General features: G+C 34.0%; 1 protein-coding gene across 5 annotated transcripts in view; it reads right to left on the bottom strand.

Annotated features, from left to right (window-relative positions):
• Nucleotides 1-19,741, bottom strand: part of LOC118185054 (zinc finger MIZ domain-containing protein 1-like) — a 547,573-nt gene that overhangs the window by 228,080 nt on the left and 299,752 nt on the right. The window contains exon 1 of one of the 5 annotated variants that reach the window (XM_085824222.1): nt 7,795-7,937. The exons of the other annotated variants lie outside the window; for them this stretch is intronic. The gene's annotated coding sequence lies outside the window, so the exon portion shown is untranslated. Of the gene's footprint in view, nt 1-7,794; nt 7,938-19,741 lie in introns of those variants that run through there. 5 annotated transcript variants of the gene reach the window in all.

Raw genomic sequence — 19,741 nt, 5'->3', positions numbered from 1 at the left:
TCTTTGCACTTATCCAACAAACTGTTGCAGATAACTTACTAAAAGGATGATCACAACCTACCTTGGCCCGGTAGAAAATTACATTAGCAGAATTCCTGTTATCTGGAGTGGGGAGGAGGAGAAGAGAGAGAATAAAATAAATAAATAAATATTTAAATATAATTAAGTGGCTCTTAGACTTATGCAACCTCCGTGCACAACTTTCAAAATAAGATCACTATGGGATATCATTTAAAGAAGAATACTACACCTCACCCCCCTCAAAAAAAAGCCGTCATACAAGAAAACCGACTTATTTGGACATACATGAGAAGTCTACTAACTGCCCCCCCCCAAAAAAAAACCCTTATTCAGATTAATATTCGTTACTAGTCCAAAAGTGGCTATTAGTCTTCCAAATGGGATTTTGCATCGGTTTACTATAAATGGCGTATCGCTTTTCAAACTGTTGCCACCAAATATTATCGCCCTACGTTTTTTTTTTTATACGAAGAATCTGCATGTATGTATGGATGTTTTTCGCATTGTGAAAACCTGACGGTACCTCGAATTATCCAATTTTGATAACGTACGTAGTACCTCAAGCCTAACATTCGCACTTGCTAGACCGAATTTTGAATTCCGATTTGTTTTATTATCTGTTTCATATTTTGTAAAAATTTAATGAATTTTTGATTAGCAAGCCTCAACGATTTGAAAGCTACCAGTGGCGACACTGTTCGAAACACACCATTTTTATCTTCAGCGAGGGAGAACTATCGGAAATTCTAAAGATACTCTGTTATTAAATATTTTGTGATTTTGCGGCCAAACTGAATTTTGTGTGGCCTAAGTGCGAAGAACCTGATATTTAATAAATAAAGCTAACGCTTAAAAAGTTATTAATAAGACAACAAAAAAACTGTTAGTCATCTTACTGAGAAAACTGAATACTGGTATGATGAACTGAGAAAAGATTGAAAAAATATAAAAATATATGCTAACACTTTACACTGCAACGGGAATTCTAAACATACAGTGGCGGCCAAAATTGTGGACACTTTTGGAAATTTTTATGTTTTTGAACTTTGTATACTTATAGAAAACGTTACGTTTCGCAAAATGCAAACTTGTATATATCATTTTCAAGAAAATTTATTACTGAATTCAATATAAAACACAAAATTCAATTATTTCCAATACAAAAAAAGTTAAACGATAATAGTTATCGATATATTAGATAGTGATGATTGCAGTGAGTTAACAGTACTTAGTAGGGTACCCTTTATTTTTGATTACAGCTTCACATCGACGTTTCATTGAGCTGACAAGAGTTTTTAAGTTCTTTTTTTGTTATTACATGATGCCAGGAAACAAATATAGCCTCAATTAGTTCCCTTTTATTTGATGGGCGCCTCATTTGGACAAGAGTTTTCAAACGGTGCCACAAATTTTCGATAGGATTGAGGTCAGGACTGTTTCCTGGCCATGACAATAATTTAACGCTCTTTGTACGAAACCACTCTTTCGATATTTTGGCCGTGTGGCAAGGAGCAGAATCCTACTGAAAAATAAACGAAGCATTGTTGGGAAAGAGATCTCTGATGGAAGGTAGAAGTTTTGGTTCTAGAATAGTGTCAATGTATTTTTCTGGCATTCAGTGTCCCATCGATGACATGAAGGCGACCAATACCATCTGCTGACATGCATGACCAAATCATAACACTAACTGGGTTCTTCACAGTTGCTTGAATGCAGTCAGGATGTAGCTCTTCTCCTATTCTACGTCTTACATATTTTCGCCCATCACTACCGAATAACGATATCTTAGTTTCATCACTCCATATAACTTGTGACCACTGATCATTCGTCCAATTAATGTGATTAATGTGTTCCTTTGCCCAGTGTAGTCTTTTTTTTTTTTTTTTTTTTTTTTTTCGTTGCTGAAAATTAAGATAAGGCTTTTTTTGGTGGAATTCTACCTCTCAGTCCAACATCTGTTAATCTTCTCCTGATTGTTCTGGAACTGACAGAAACACCAGCATCATTCAGATCACTTCTGATGGCCGCTGATGACATTTTTCTATCTTGGAGACATAGTCTTTTTATTCTTCTGTCATATAGATGTAGTGCCCCTTTTTCGGCCTTTTCCTTCTTTGTTTTTTATTGAATTTGTCTCCTGATATCGTAAACAAAACTTTCGGACTCCAGATGTAGTCACTGAACCACCCACCTGTCTTGCAATTTCAGCATAGGAAAGACCACTTTCTCGTAACACAATAATATTACATCTCTTTCTAGGTGTCCAATCTACTCTTTTATTTTATGTCATTGTTTCTTGACTAAATATTAAAAATTTTTCCAAAAATTCCTACTTATAATTGCAGTGTATAAGAAACATGTCCTCCTTCTACAGAACAAAGGAAAATAATGAATTGTTTCAAGTGTAAACATGATGTCAGCTTCTACTGGTTACTAATATTTGATAAGAACAGTGATTGGCCAGGAAAGCTAGACATTACAAACCACTTCATAACTGCGTTTTTTATTTATATTAAAGTACATATAACTTTTTCTGTATTGCAAATAATTGGATTTTGTGTTTTGTATTGAATTCAGTAATAAATTCTCTTTAAAATGATATATACAAGTTTGCATTTTGCGAAACGTAACATTTTCTATGAGCATACAAAGTTCAAAAACATAAAAATTTCCAAAAGTGTCCACAATTTTGGCCACCACTGTATGCTGCGAAGCAGCTTTCAAAAATCTTGTGATTTTATAATTGAACTATACGTGGCGTTAGTGCGAAGAAAACGATGCTTACTAATAAAGCTATAAAGTGTTAGCAGGCGTGAATGCAGGAGCAAACTGGTAAACTGCGAACTCAGCGAGAGTGCAAATGTAAAAAACCTTAACAAGCCCTTTTAGGCGACCGTTAAAATCTCAAAACTTTCATATTTTTGCTCTATTTTATTTTAATTTTTGTTCTTTCGCTTTTTACCTGAGGTAAATGCCTCACTCACCCAGCCTCTCGCACGGCAGCGAACACGAACACAATGGCAATCCATCTTCCAATCTCTGCTGATCTATTCAATTCAACAACAAATAAGATGGTGCTTCAATGAGAACATGCAACCTTTAACCTCTTTAAAAATGTACATTATGATAAAATCCTTTCTGAAAATCAAGATTTAATCTTTTGGTTTACACTAGAGATGCTAAATCAAGCACAGATGATATATAAGTTGCCCTTGAATTTCTTTTCCACAGCCCGCAACCGAGTTAACGAATGTATTATGACCATTTTTACAACTGAATGTAGACTTATTAAAGTGCACATATATCATCTTCAGGACTCGAAGTATCGATTGAAGATTAAATTTTTCGGAAAATGCTAGGTCATAACTATGTTCTCAGGATTATTCTAGACGCACTGTTATTAACAATGCTTATTTACAATCCATGCTACTAAATAATAATAATAAATATATTGTTAAATACTGCAAAATACACACATTTTAGAAACACCCACTCGGCACACGTTGCCCGGCTGTCAACTCGATCGACTCCGCAGGGATTGACTCGCTAGACGAGACATTAACTCGATACTAACTAACTAACTATACTAACTAGACGAGGTACACACACTGGCTGCGGACCAGCAGGATTTATATAGCTTTCGGCTTGTGCTCGAGAACATTCTGGGCTAAACCGGTAAGAATTCGTTCCAGAAGGTTCTCCATCCGTCCATGGTATATCGCCAATTTTGTCGCCAAGGGCGACTTCTCGCCAAATATGGCAATCCTGCCTTCCCTTGCCATTTTATGGCAACCTTAAATTTGCTTTGCGGGGGAAGCTATCTTAACACGCCTGTACATTTCGTAACAATATATATACTTTCATTCATTTCCATATTAAAGAAAAAAAACTGACTGGCTTCAATTGCAAAAGACAACCTTTATTAGTGATTCAGTAAGTCATGCTTTAAGGCTAATACCTTAACAAAAATTATTCTGAATGACATAACTGCACAATGAATTCATCATTCATTAATATCAGTACAAATTTGTAACTCACTTACTGCCATATTATTAATTCAGTTTATTTCTAGGCAGAATGCTTATTTTCAGTAATTACTCATTCAGTAAACACTCATTTCAGTAATTACTTAATTATAAAGAAAATTAACTGAAAAACTGAAATGCGGAGGCCTTCCCAACTTAGTAATAAATGCAACATATCGTAACAATTTAGAATCCTTGTAGAATAAACTGGTCTTCCTACGCAGTTAAACAACAGAAACGATAGAATGTACGAAGGAGGATCGGCAAAAGAATACACAACTAATACGCTTTCTCAAATTTGTATCTTCCTGTCGAGGTTACCGAAAAACGAGTTTGGTAAGCAAACAAGTTAATCGTCCGTCATCCGTTACAACCATCTGATAAAACACTAAGCTCTACATTCCGCAGATTTCACTAAAATACCAGGTACAAATTAATGACAAAAAAACTTCGCGGACAACATACATTTAATGCCGAAACAACAACTGACAACTTTTCTCTCTCTCTCTCATTTTTTTTTTTTTTTAATTTTTTATTTTGTTGTTGTTCGCTTACAATACAGCATCATGACAGCAGCGGTCTATTTTTCTGCGATTCCCGCATAACAGGGAACGCTATCAAATTCCAATGAAAACAGATGCCTCTCAGATCCTCTGGAGAGAAGGAAGACATCCACTGCTTCCTATTAACGCCATCATTAACAACCTCGGCAATCAGCAGGCAACGACCTTGTTGGCAAATAAAGAGGATACAGTGAGAGTTCTCAATCTTCTACACCATCCTACCCCCTCCTTGTCTGTCGGGATCACTCCTCCGCCTCCTTCCAAATTGATGATGATCCAGGCCTCTTTTCCAGACGATAATCACTCAAGGGGTTAATTTTTCGCTAGCTAAGAGAAGGAACAGCACATATACAGCGAAGCCAGAGCGACTGGTGGTTTCGATTCGAGAAAACGACGAGGACAATTTTTATTCAGAATTCTTACTTCCTGGTGAGAAGTAAAGGAAGTATTGCAATCGCGAAACATTTCGGGTATCATATTTCATCGGAAATATCCATTTTTACCGTTCCAGAATCCATTTGGACGATTCCTTGCATGCCGTCTGTACGCACGGATAGAATAAAGGACTTCTTTTCCCCCAAAAAAAATTGTAAAATGGATTCAAAGGGGATTGTTTTTATGACTTGAGTATATATATGTAAGATGCAAAAAAATTCGACATCTGCTTAAAAAAATAATTGGTGACCTCAAAATTAACATTCTAGATTCGGTGATCTCCCCTTAAATTCATCTGTTCTCCCAAATTCAAGATCTTTCGACGTTACGTAACACTGCTTGAAAAGGGTAACCAAAACTAATAACTAACCAATCATAGTTTATCTCTAGAATCGCACCTACTCTGGTATAAAATCCCCTGACAGTTAATTAGTCACTTCAGCTATCTCCCACCTTGAGAATATCTCCTCGCTTTGCTTCCCCGTCTAAAGTGTATGCGTCTTATTTTAAGAATCAATGTAAATAGCAATTTATCATATTTCACTATGATTGAATCATAGAAATGCATCGGATTTCATTATGATTGGATAAACATCTATGGAGAGGATTTTATATATGTGAAAATAACGACGGGAAATTCTTCAAGTTCATGTTTTTGTTATCTGCAACTGTAAGCCTACACGCTCAGCTACGACGACTACAAGCTACTTCCTCCTTTATGTTCCCGGAATCATTACACATATATAGGTATGTACACTGACGAGCCAAAGAATTATGACTATCCCCCCATTTTTCATTGAACTCCTCCGGATGACGCGTAGGGCAAATGATTAATTGCACTCCACGTAAATATGCGAATAACGCCAAACTCACTTACGCATTTTGTTAAAATTATATGAAAGAATGAACCATGCACATTTTTTTCCGCTCGTGCACGATAAAAGCGAAAGGAATATAGGTTATCTTAAAGTAAGAATTTAGCCTAGTGAATCATTCTTGGCGCAAACTGAAAGAACTGCGCCAAGGAAAAAATTTTACATTTCTCGGAAGTTTTTTTCACCAAGTTTTACAAAATTTAACATTTAGGTACAATTTGATTTGTAGAATCGAAATATGAAAAATTATTGGAGCATCATTTCAGAAAAAGGTCCGATTTTCTGTAGAAATGCCTACGTTAGAACAATGCTATATATAAATCTAATAAATATCTTAAATCACGTCAAGATATTTAGTATAAAATACTTGGCATAAACTTTCCAAATAATTCAATTACTAATTTTTACAGACAGTGACTGAAACAAGAGATGAGATTTCTTATACAGTAAAATTTTAAATCTTAATTCTTAGATTGATAAAATTAAATTTAAATTGCGAAAACTATTTCGCAGGAAAGGAGATAGTTCATAGTAGACAGCGATTCAGAAGTGGACAGACTTAAAACGGATTTAAAAAAGAGATTTTAACAATAGGATTGTTTTTGCTAGCAATGTGCTAACAAGATTTTCAGCTATTTTAAGCTTATAATATGCGCTACTGACATAACAGATACCGGAAAGAATGTTTAACTATTTTACAATGTAGTCAGATAGTTGGTAACTATCAATCAGAAACAAAAGGCCCACCAACAGCCGAGCGATAAATTCGCTGAATACTGGTAGTTCGGTCTGGGTACTGGTAATCTCGGCAAACAGGCTGGCTGTGTGGCCGTTTTCGTGGTTTTTCCCATGCGTAATGTCTATACGAACTACTCCCCTTAGAAAGTTCTCCACGAAGGCATCACTCCCCTCAAGCAAATAGTCCTCGAGTGCTTTACCATAATTAAACAAACCAAGCCTGAAACAAACGATAAACGGCTAGAAAACAGAATCAGAAAAAATATGATTGAATAATATAAATCTACCTTAAAAAGTGATTCAAAATTTTTATATATTCCGGTTTTATATATTTCTGTATTTACATGCAAGTGAATTACAGACTGCTATGGACAAAAACATCTCAGACTGACTATGGATGAAACTTTCATTACTACTACATTCTAATCCACGCATTGTATATATTCCGATCAATGGCAATGATTATTTGCATTTAATTTAATTACTTGCTTTTAATTTATTTCTTTTTACAATTGAAATTTTGTTATTCATGATTTAATTCAAGTCCTCGTTAAACATTTTTTAACAATTTACATTCAAGTTACTTTAAGACATTTTTCGAAATGGAACTTACTAAGTATGGATTCACTCTTTTAAGATAATTCCACTAAAATTAATTTTAGGAGATAATATAATCAATATTCTTTAGTAAATAAATATCTACATATATATGTAAGTATATATTCTCTTTTTGTATTTTTTAGAAGACAGTTTTGTTTTACGCTGATAGTTTAAGAATTTTCGATCGTTCCGCAATAAATTCTTCGAAGGTTAATCCGCAATCTGTATTATCCAGCATCCCAGATTAATTGAGACCTGAAAGTAAAACTCTTTAGGAAATTGCCATCTGTAATTTTAATTTAGAACTAATTTTCGCAACTTCAAAAACGTTCCAGCATTCTTTAGTTTATTGCGCCCAAGGGGAAAAAAAAAAGTCAACATTTAACGCAATTAAAATTTCGGATTTTTCAACATCTGTCACTTGAAATCTGGTCATAATTGTTGTGCGAAAGCGTTGGGTACAGAAATAGAAAACACTTATCAAGGGAAAAAAAAAAAAAAAAAAAAAGATATATTGATATAAAAAAAATTACTTACAGTAAGACAATGGGAAAGGTGTTCAAAGGCTGCTAGTGAAACCGAGCTAACCTCATGGAAACAATGGGCCAGAACAACAAAATAACTGAAACGGAGAAACCACATCAAGGTTACCGACGCAGTTTCGAAACACAGGACGCGAAACTTCAGCCATGGAATCGAACTCGAGAGATCAGCGTTACCCGGCAACGGCTAGCGCACATCCTGTTAGAGACACAGTTAGATAAAAAAATATAAATAAATAATTTATTTCACTACGTTTTCTTGTTCGAATCCTTTGATAATGCATTCCACAGTTACACTCGACAACCATTTCATTTTTCCCCCCTCGGCTAAGAACAGTGATATTATTAGTATCACTTTTACAACGCAGTTATCGAATTATTTCCTCCTAATTGTTTTTCTTAAGTCTGATAGACTCTTTAAAAAAAAATACTTCTTATCCTAAAAATAACAAGAAAGAGAGACTTTCACCACACTGTCTGTACGTGTCAGCAAGTTCGTAATCAGCGCTTCTGTTCAAATAGACATAAAAATTCCAAAACCGTCATGGCATGATACTAGTATCTTATCATTTCTTATCAGGATCCAGTAAAATAACGTCAAGAGAAATTGTTTTTCGTCTTTTGTTTTTAAATATTCACACTTAAATTGCAATATGCACTTCCAGAAAACACTTTCTAAATAAAATTAGTATTCTATAATTTACCTTATTATACAATTAATTATAATAATAATTATATATTATAATAATAATATATAATTATTATTATAATAATAATAATTATATATAATTATTATTATTATAATTTACCTTATTAGTATTCTATAATTACTAAATAAAATTATACAATTAATTATAATAATAATTATATATTATAATAATAATTATATATTATAATAATAATATATAATTATTATTATAATAATAATAATTATATATAATTATTATTATTATAATTTACCTTATTAGTATTCTATAATTACTAAATAAAATTAGTAATAGAACTTCGGAGGATCTAAAACTTTCTGATATTTAAAACAACGGTTATACCATTAATATAACAAATCTACGCATTTCGAAAGAGCCTGGCACAAGTATCTTCTTGTCTTGAAGGAGAAAAAATAATCCATAAATAGGCAAAAAATTGATATAATAAAATTTTAAAAGCCTCAAAATTTCAACTTTTGTATTTACGTACTTGTTGATTTATTTACATACTCGATGATGTCATTTTGATTTTCATTAAAGTTTATGTACATTATTACGAAAACATTCCGATTAGACTTTTCTGTCCTGTCTGAATGGCAATGCACTAATATCAAAGCATTTCAACTGCTAAATAAATGTATTCAGTTTTTGAAAAGTAACAGAAAAAAGTGAGGCTCATTATCATTTCGATGACACGATTTATAGCATATATTTGCATTTTGAAGGTAGCAAGGTTCAAATGATTCGCTGCAACTAATAAACTGAATATGGTTAAGGGGGGAAAAAATAGCAGATTCAGCTTTCAGTTGTAAAAGATCAGGATTCACATGAAAATTCATTACTCGAGCGACTGGAATCTTCGAATCAGTATTATTAATAGTTTATAAAACCTGAACTATTTCACTTTGTACTCGTATTATACCTTGATATTATGCACCCATTACATACATAATATCAAACATGAAAATATGCATAACATGATTTAAGAGCAACTATCTAAAATTTTTTGTTTAAATTAGATTTAATAATTTTGCGCAGAAAAAATTTACGACTGCTGAAAATTCAATGTTCTATATGTGACTTCTTGTAGTCCCCTTTCCGACGTTTCATAAAAAAATAAGTACAGGAAATAGAATCGTTCGCTAGACAAATAAACAAAATGGCGCTGCATGTCTCCGACGTTCTACGATATTCTATTTATGACAAGCAGAATCTAAAATTCTACAAGTAGTGGTAGAATGATAATTCTGTATTCGAAATACCCAATCTAGTTTAAAAACGAATTTAATTGAATATCACAAATTCTATCTAATCTAACATCTCATCGACAACATTCAAACTGCGTCAAAACAAATCGAAAATCAAGCTCACACTGTTGCCATTTAGAGGCAGAGAAAAGTTTCCTTGAATGGAACAAAAATCTAACATGCAGTATCATCTCATAAATTTAGATGGAGTAAGATGTCATAAAATTACTATGAATAATTTAGGAAACTAATTCATTCTAACTATTACTGATTTTAACAACAGAATTTAAGAAAGGAAAAGAATGTTCTAGGATGTAATATATATATATATATATTATATGTTTTTTCATTACAAGCTATAATATAACAACGCTAAGTTTTTTAAAATTATTTACTACAGTCGTCTGGTTGTTTTAGTCAATTACGACTAAGTGAATGAGGATTATTTGCCTCAAGAATTGGTTAATAATACTCACGATCCATATGAGAGAGAAGAAAATAATTGCATGGAATCGTTTCATGAGAGAAATTAAGAGGGAAAAGAGTGTGAAGTATGCCTATTAAATAAACTAATCAACTGAAATTTTTATAGCATTTGTATATATGGAAATGTAACTAAAATTACTAAAATTGTGTTGAATTATTAATATCTAGCATTTGCAATGCTTCATAAGAATATATTATATTTTCACTTATATTAGCTTATACAACTGATAGTTACTCTTAAATGTTAAATATGATACACCATAAAAATAATTTAGAACTAAAATAATAAACATCGGAACTAGAAATAACTTTATTAAGACTCTCGATGAACATACTTTAATGTTACTTCTTCTACTTCAAAAATAAACATGTAAGATAAAATAAATATAACAACAAATCAGAAATAAAAAGTAAAAGAAGTAGAAGATAACCGAGCTATAACATCGCTATACTTGAAAACTAGGTTCGGTACTTACGTATTAGCGAGACCACTTTGACGCCGTTTAGCGATTTTTTACAGAAATAAAGGTGATTCGGTGAGTTTTTCCGGTTGCAACTTACTGTCTGTCTATGGTAAGAACAGCTCTCGCCAGTTTGTCTGCAGCTGTCTGTTGCCGTAGAAACGAGCCCTAACCCATTTTTCGTAGGGGTGTCTTGAAGACTTACTTCTGAGTTTGCCACCTTGGCGCATTTAAAGATGATTTGGCGATATTCACATTTTGTTTTAGTTTCAAGTAAAATGCTTGTTGACCCTTTGCGTTGACCCCGACATCCAATTTCCGAAAATGAAATTCGATGGCGTAGATAAAGCTTTTGCAGTCAAGAAACGGTCTTTGATTTTGCCGTGTGAGGTACAAGTCGCTAAATTTGCAATCCCTCTAGATGTACAATGAGTAAAAATAAACTTGTAGGGAAATAAATTTAAAAATCCGTGTTTATTTTTGAAGAAAAATTTTAATTTCGACATTTAAAAAAATCATGCTATTATTTTGCTTCTTTTTTGTTTATTTGTTTGCTTGCAAAATCATAGATGACATCTTAGAAATCTACTTGATTGCCCCATTCTCTTTATATAGTATAGACGCACTTCATAAATATAAAATAAATTTAATTTTTATAGTTCTCCCCTCTAGCTGATCTACCGTGAACATTCAAAGCAATATCTTCAGTCTTTAAATGACGTTCTGCTATGTTTTTATTTCAAAATTTTCTGTTAATTTATTGCTTGTGCTTTAATAATGACTAAAAATTTCATCATTAAATGTATATAGAATCATCTTGAAAGTAAAAGCATTTTTTTACATACCCATGCTCTCAATAAATACTTTTTGCGAACATTTCTTCTTTTCTCATACCTTTAAACTAAACCAAAAGCTGGTTAATTTAATGGCGGAAGGAAGCGAAGGTGAATTAAAATCAAAACTGCTTTTTCCTTAATTACCAGTGGTTTGGGTTGGTTTATATGATTACGGAAAGCCTCCCGGCCTAAGAGGAGGGATGCCTCCATGGAGGGCTTGCTAAGGGAAACTGGCTGTGCGCCCAAAACCGTATCATGTTGCCAAAATTTCTTAAAAGTTAAATTGCTGTCAATCCATGTTTCATCGATGTAAACGATGTGGCGTTCGTTCACTTGCTCTGAGTTTTCTCATTTCGCGTAAATAATTGTTCCTCCAAAATACAATGTGAGGTCTTTCGATAAGATTTTTTTTTTTTTTTTCTACGCATTCCAACGAAAATTCATTGAACACAAAACTTTGCACAAAGAGTCTTTTTGCCACGGGAAGTCTAATTTTTGCCTCAAGACAGGCAGTAATTTCCGCACAGATGGCACTTTCTTTTCTTTGATGTAAAAGTCTTGTATTGTCTGCCGTAGAACGCATTTGTCAAAATCGTAAATTTCACATTTATGATTAGCAGGGCTTTTACATTTCTTTCCAAGTGTATTCAGAAGTTTATTTTCACCCATTGTTGATACTTCGCTCTTCAAAACTTAAGGAAGAGGAACTACTAAAGAGTTCGCCGAAACTTCAGAAGCGCAAAATTCTGCGACACTATACACGATTTGACGTGACTGAGACTTTAAAGGTTGACCTTTCTTAAACTGGAAGGGCATTTTAAAAAAATGGCAATTAACAAAGCACTACGAAAATCAAGCTAAATAGAAGCGAATTTGAGCAAATGCTAGCACAAATGATATAACAACGAGAATAAAAAGAGCTAATAGTAATAATATAAGGCTTAAGAAAAGATGCATGCAGCTGGAATGAAGCCGAGAAGACGAATGATAAACTTCCCTTAAGCCAACAGTCGCCAAAAACAAAATAACAATAAAGCAACCCTTGGTTCGTCCCTATTTGAAATATACTAGCCCTGTTGCTATAGCGACCGCCACTCGCCAGTCACCGTGGCGGGAGCTGTTCTTACCGTAGACAGACAGTACAATGGACATGGTTACCAAAGAACTCTTCTACGTATGGTTGCCGGAGTTTGGCGACTTCTGCTAAGGTGGTTGCGATAATATGTAAATACTCTACTGCTATCTCGATCGAACTTTGGAAGCCATAAATAAATATAAATTTTGACTGAGCGACTGATTAAGACACGAGTAAAAAAGTTTAAAATAATCCTTAAATTACACAAAGAATTGTTGGGGGGGGAGGAACATTGAAATTAACGTATAAATTTTTTGTTTAAATTCGTATTAGCGTATAAATTCATTCATATTCATAATCATCATTCATCATAGTGGTTATGAGAAAAAATAAATTGGTATAAAGGTAAGATAATAGTTTAACAGAATTTAATTTTCGGATAGCAGGTTTGATCAAGCAAGCTGAGCAGAGTCGAAAATTTGTCTAAGGACTTTTTTCCCTCGGGAAAAATTGTATAAGTTTTATTGGTATCATTAATATTTAAGAAAAGCTGGATCTTTTAAGACTTAAAACTCTAAGAACAATAATGTTTCATATATTTACTTGAACTATTAATATACGCACAGAATGCGGAAGTTCTATTCATGTGATAACAGTGTGATTTTGCAAGAGAATTTAGAATAGCATTCTAACGACAGACTGCTGAGAATTCACTTCAGTTCAAAAACAAAGAAAGAAGTTTAATGCAGTGTGAAAATCGATAAATGATGCATGAATTTGCATCCAAAATACCTGTACCACGTTTTCCCACACTGTCAAAAACAACACACACAAACGGGAAATCAGCTGCTAGTGTCATTACAAACAATCGTGCAACAGGGTTTTCCCATATTTGTTTATTCTACCTCTGTTGCAAATGGATTCCGTTCAACGTCACAGCATAGGTTTTTGTATCCTGTAACAAATGGATAAGCATTTCTCCAGCGCTGCACTTCGTCTGAATATTTATCCAGACATTAATAATTAAATGTTCTAGAATTAACAATTCATAACACAATCGCTTTGAGTAGTCACCAGTAGTCATGTAAAGAGTTCGTTTCCCTAGGGAAGATGATGGAAATTAAAAGGAGTGCTTATGTCAGTCGAAATACGCTAAAAAGCCTGCATAAATTATCTTTTTATTTTCTAGACATTAGAATTATATTTAACATAATTGTTCTTTCTTTTTTGAGTAAATTCCAATGTTTCCCTTGTAAAATATTTTTTGGCTTCCTGTGAGATAATACTTTAAGAAATTCCTCGGTGCAGTAAAATTAAATATAAGTGCATTTCTAATATACATTATATGCTTCTGTAGTGTTGAAAAGTTTAAAAAAAAATAATAAAAAAAACCTCTTCAAAAACAATTAGGTTACTGCACTACACAAATATAACTAATTTTTGTTTCACTTATAAGGTATTATTTTTATTAAGGTATTATTAGTAATTCACTTATAAGGTATTATTTTTATTAAGGTATTATTATTATTAATTCACTTATAAGGAATGATTTTTATTAAGGTATTCTCATTCATTCACTTACAAGGTATTATTTTTCTTTTATTTACAGATTTATTCTCTGTAGCGCCGTTTGTTGGAAAATTTTGGAACTAAAACCAGAAACATAGGAGAAAAAAATTTATGCCCTGTCACATGAATTTGCTATAAGAATTTTTTTTTTTTTTTAAACCTATAAAGTATTTTCTCCCTCCTTTTTGCATGCCTTCGTGGTGTAATTGGAAGCATACTCGACGCGTATTCGAAAAGTCCAGGGTTCGAGTCCCGGCTAGGGCATTCACATTTTTCACGTGTCCTGCTTAAAAAAAAAAAAAAAAAAATCCTAATGCCTCTACACATGGTGCCCGACTAAAAAAAAGGTGGTGGACCAGGTGGACTTGTCACCAGCAGGATCTGGCAACTGGGTCCGCTCATTTACAGTCGCCTTTTCAAAGGAAGCGTATAGGTATTTGTTCCCTTCTTTCCGCATGCCTTCGTGGTGTAATTGGAAGCCTACTCCACGGGTATTCAAGAAGTCCAGATTTGGAGTCCCGGTGATTATACAGCACATTTTTCAAGCCTTCTGCTACAAAATAATTTAATGACACTTGCATCTATTTACTATCGTTTCGGCGGCATATAATGAATTAAAATTTTTAGCGTCACTTCATTATTATAGTGCCTCATAAAATACTTTCATTATTATAGTGCATCATACATACATACCATTTAAATGGTTCCTTTTCCCACCAGAATCAGGGTAATAAGCATCAACAAACTGAATCTATAAGGCCAGCATTTGCATTTCTTTTAAAAATCAGAATCCCGTCACACAGTTTGATTACTTTGATGCAAATGCACGTTTTGTAATGAAGCAAATGATCTTACTGCAGTACATACGAAATCTCTGTCAAAAAGTTACTTCATTAAAGACCGTATCATACATTCAAAACACTTCGGAAGAAAAACAGTTTAGATGAGCTTTTCTGCTTTATCACATGATATAAAACAGCCGATTACCATGGATTACAACTTTTCGATTACCATAGGCAAAGAAAAACTGACTCTCCATTACAAACATACAGACCAACAAAAAAAAAAAAAAAAAAAAAAAAAAAAAAAAACTCTCATTCAAGTTCTTAAGTTGGATACTGAATGAGTAAAACGAACAATGAAGAATTTTTTGCGGAAGGGGCTAAAAAATTGTGCGTCTTTCTTGTCATGCTGAAACTAAGAGAAAAATTCTTTCAACATTTGTTCTTCCGAACGCAGATGTGTGAGAGCGCCCTTAAATTCCTCAACACCACCCACAAGCGGGCGGAGCAGCAAAGACAGCTGAATATACGCTAGTGCTAGAGCCCGGTTTGAATCTCAGCGTACTTGCTGAATGCATGGAGGTTTCAATGCATTTCCCATGTGTAACATAAATATGAACCAGTTTCTCGAAGAACTGTCTAGAAGGTATTGGTTTTGACATATCGATATAGACAAAGATCAATAAAGGGTGCCGTAGCATTGTTGTTCTTACGCACGAGCCGAAAACATCACTCATACTTCAGACAAAGTAACAATATCAAATATATAATATTACATACTTTTAATAAGCAATGTTTTTCGATATTTATTTTTATCGTTAAATGCCAATATCAGTTTACAGGCTAATCGAACGAATGACGTTACCCGGAAAGAGGAATCTACAGTAAAACTGCAGAGGGTGTTTGCACATTTTCTGAACGAATTCGGGGGCGCTATATTAATTTTAAAAATGCAAAGCATATTTTTTGAAATGTTCTACCTGACAGCCTTTTTCCTGCGCTAAAAGTCTGCATAGTGATTTCTCTGATACAGGGCTTTTCCTAAAATTTCCAGGGGTATTGATTTCCATTCCTCTTCCACTACTTTCCATAGTTCATCGTGGTGGGTTTGCGTTTAGAAAGAGCTCTTTTCAAGCGATTAAAGCACAGCAGCTCATAGGTGAGAATATAAGGACTTTGCAGGAATACGTTGAAAAAGTATATATACATGTGTGTGTGTAAAAGTGAAGACTGATGGGAGTATTGGCAGACACAGAAATGGCAAAGTTTGGCGATATAACTACATCAGAGTCCGGGCGTTGTTGTGGCTCAGTAGAATGCTGCAAAATGACGACAAAGAAAGGATTTAGCTTTTTAGATTCCACATCTTTATTCAATTCTCACTGCAGGTCAATTTTCCTTCAGATGAAATTCTTCAAATTACGTATTCAATAGTGATTTAACTCAGTAAGTTTAAATTTAGACTTCTACGTCATAACTGTTCTAAAAAAGGGAAGAAAAAGATGGGATGAGCAGCAGCAAGGCCTTGTAGCAGCGGTAGAAGAAAGCAGTCTGACGAAAAATGGTGCGTACTCTGTATTTATACTAGCGGTCATAAAACATGCCAGAATGTTCTCGAAAGTACTGGTCTAGGGGGAAGATCTTGAAATTACGGAAAGTTAATTAGCCTGTTCGCGCAGAGCAAAGCCATCGTACTTTTTCTTTTTTAAGGTCATTGGGATAGAGAATGGAATTTGTTCTCTAAATATCGAACGCAAAACTTTCTCTTGATACAACGTTCAGTTGATTTTAACATTTTTTTCCCACTCTTTAATTTTCCACTGTAAGAGAATCCTGCGACAATCATACACACTTTACTGAAATTTTCTTTGCATTGACGAAATCAGATTCCTACATATTTTTTTCTTCGTTTCCGATATAAATAGACCCTTTTTTTTTCAGTCATTTATGTAAACCTATGCTTTATAAAGTACAATGTATTTCCGTTTTTTCTGATAAATAGTTTTACGCTTTTTTTTTTTATGATTATTTCTGTAAATAAGATTTCGTATTTTCGGTTAACATGCTGTGTGACGATGAATCAAATCAATACCGAAATGGGATAATCAAATGGATTATTATAACTTTTCTATAATAAATTTAACATTTCTGATGCACCTTCCACTTAATGTTATAACAACTATCATATTTTCATATAATATGCAATAAAAGTTTTTACAGAATTAAATTATTTTTAACGACAATTTTTAAGCAACAATAAACGACACACAGAAATAAACAGCTTTCCTTAAATATACAATAGAACCAGGGTGAGCGATAAGTGCTCCGCATGGTGTGGGCCCACCAGCTGCCAAATGGTAAAGTCGCTGAACATTGGTAGTTTGGTTAGGGGTTCGAATCCTGGCGAACAGACTGGCCGCATGGACTTTTTCGTGGATTCCCCCATGTGTAATGCGCATACGAGCCAGTTTCCCTTACAAAACCCTCATTGAAGGCATTCTTAGGCATAGCTTTGGCAAAAAATAAATCAACGAACGAAAATAATAATAATAATAAGTTAAAATCTGAAAGGTTTCAGATTTTAAATCACGTCCACAGTTTTTTTTTTTTTTAAACGTTTTATGTGTTACCTTTATTTATTAAGTATCATGTTCTTTGCACTTAAACCATAAAATTCAGTTCAATAGCAATGTCACAAAATAAATTTTAAATAAGCATACCTTTAGAATTTCTGATACACAGTTCCGCGCGTTGGAAATATAAAGGTTCACCCCCCCCCGAAGAGTGTTGCCATTGCTCGCTTTTAAATCGTTGAGTTTATTACTCAAAAAATTCGTTAAAGTTTTACAAAATATGAAATCGATAATAAAACAAATTCCATATTTCAAATTGGGTCTTCCACATGCCCATATTCGTAGGAGGATTACGTCATTCAAAATTCGATGGCTCTATGTACCGTTGTTTTATCACAATGCGAGAAACAGACATACATTTACGCAGATTTTTCATTAGTTAATTTCTTCAAGTATAATGCAGGATTCTAACATTTGATGGCAACAGTTTGAAAAGTGATTCGCCGTTTATAGTGATTCAACGCAAAACGAAAACAATAGTCCTTCAGGGATAAAGCCCCTTTGGACTAAAAAAAAAAAAACTTGGAAGTCTTCAGATTTTATATTACGCCCAGAGTGGCGTTTTTGTAAACGTTTTGTGTGTTACCTTTATTTAATAAATATCATGTTCTTCGCACTTTACAATAAAATTAAATTTCGCAGCAATATTAAAAAATATTAAAGAACAGCATATCTTTAGAATTTCCGATACACAGTCTCGTGCGTTGGAGATAAAAATGTTTCTTCCCCGTACAGTGTTGCCATTACTTGCTTTGAAATCGTTGAGTTTTGTTAATCAAAAATTCGTAAAATTTTTACAAAATATGAAGTAGATAATAAAAAAAATTTCCAAATTCTAATATTTGGGCTTCCAGATGCCCATATTCGAGTGGAAGACTATGTTATTCAAAATTGGATACCTCTAGGTGCCGTTGGTTTTTCACAGTGCGAGAAACATACACACATTCATTCATGCAGATTAATTCTTTTAAATATAATGCAGGGCTCTAATATTTGGTGGTAACAATTTGAAAAATGAAATGCTCTTTATAGTGAGCCAATGCCAAACGCCAAAACGAAATTAATAAATAGCCCTTCTGGGAAAATTGCCCCTTTGGGCTAATAAATAAAAAAGTAATAAAACGTATATATAACGATACATATATACGAGGGCTATCCAGAAAGTAGATTACGTTTTGGAATAAAAAAATAAACAAAGTATAGGAAACAAATTTTATTATATACAGATGAAAGCCACACTCAAATACTACTTTTCTACATAGTCACCATACAAATTAAGGCATTTATCGTAGCGATGTACGAGCTTGGAAATTCCTTCGTCGAAAAATTCGGCCGCCTGCGCCTTCAACCACTTCGTTACCTCTTCTTGCCTTCCATCTTGCACAAAACTTGTGGTAACCAAGCTTTTCGCTGATGATTTCGTGCAACAAACTTCGCGAAATTTGTGGAAAACTCAAAGAAAGTTCCGTTATTGTGAAATTTCGATTTTCACGGACTTTAGCATCGACTTTTTCGAGAAGTTCGGCGGTCACTATGCTGGGTCTCCCACTTCGATCTTCGTCGTGAACATTGGTTCGGCCATTTTGAAATCTTATGACCCACTGACGCACTCCACCTTCAGTGATAATGTTGTCCCCATACACTTCACGAAGCTGCCGATAGATTTCTATCGGTTTACAGTTTTTTGCAGTCAGAAACCTTATTACTGAGCGCACCTCGCAGCTCGCGGGATTTTCAATTAACGCAGACATTTCAAACCGTCACAGTATCTGAACGGAGCACAGCACGAACCTCTCACTAGCACGGCTAGATGCAGACTGAGCTGCGCAACGCTCTGACCCCAAGATGGCCGCGCTAGCCCCGCCCCTAGCGGACACAGACGGAAACGTAATCTACTTCCTGGATGGCCCTCGTACATTACCATTTCTGCAAATAATAAGGCTGGCAAGCTTACTGCAGAGAAAGACAACATATCACTCTGTATAGCAGGAGTTATGCAGTATTTTTTAAATGAAATATTCTTATAGCAGCTTTCTTTAAGTGACACTTATCCAGGTCTCACAGCTTCATAGCTCCATGTGTTTACATTTAGGTTTCGATGCACATCTGTTCCCGTTAAAAACTACCTTCATAGCAATTGTCAGAA

Source organism: Stegodyphus dumicola, chromosome 9 (assembly GCF_044657685.1).
Source record: "Stegodyphus dumicola isolate Sdum_Otavi_A_Nest chromosome 9, ASM4465768v1".
Lineage (NCBI taxonomy): Eukaryota > Metazoa > Arthropoda > Arachnida > Araneae > Eresidae > Stegodyphus > Stegodyphus dumicola.
Note: the sequence above shows the minus strand (reverse complement) of the source record. Positions and strands in the feature narration are given on the sequence as shown.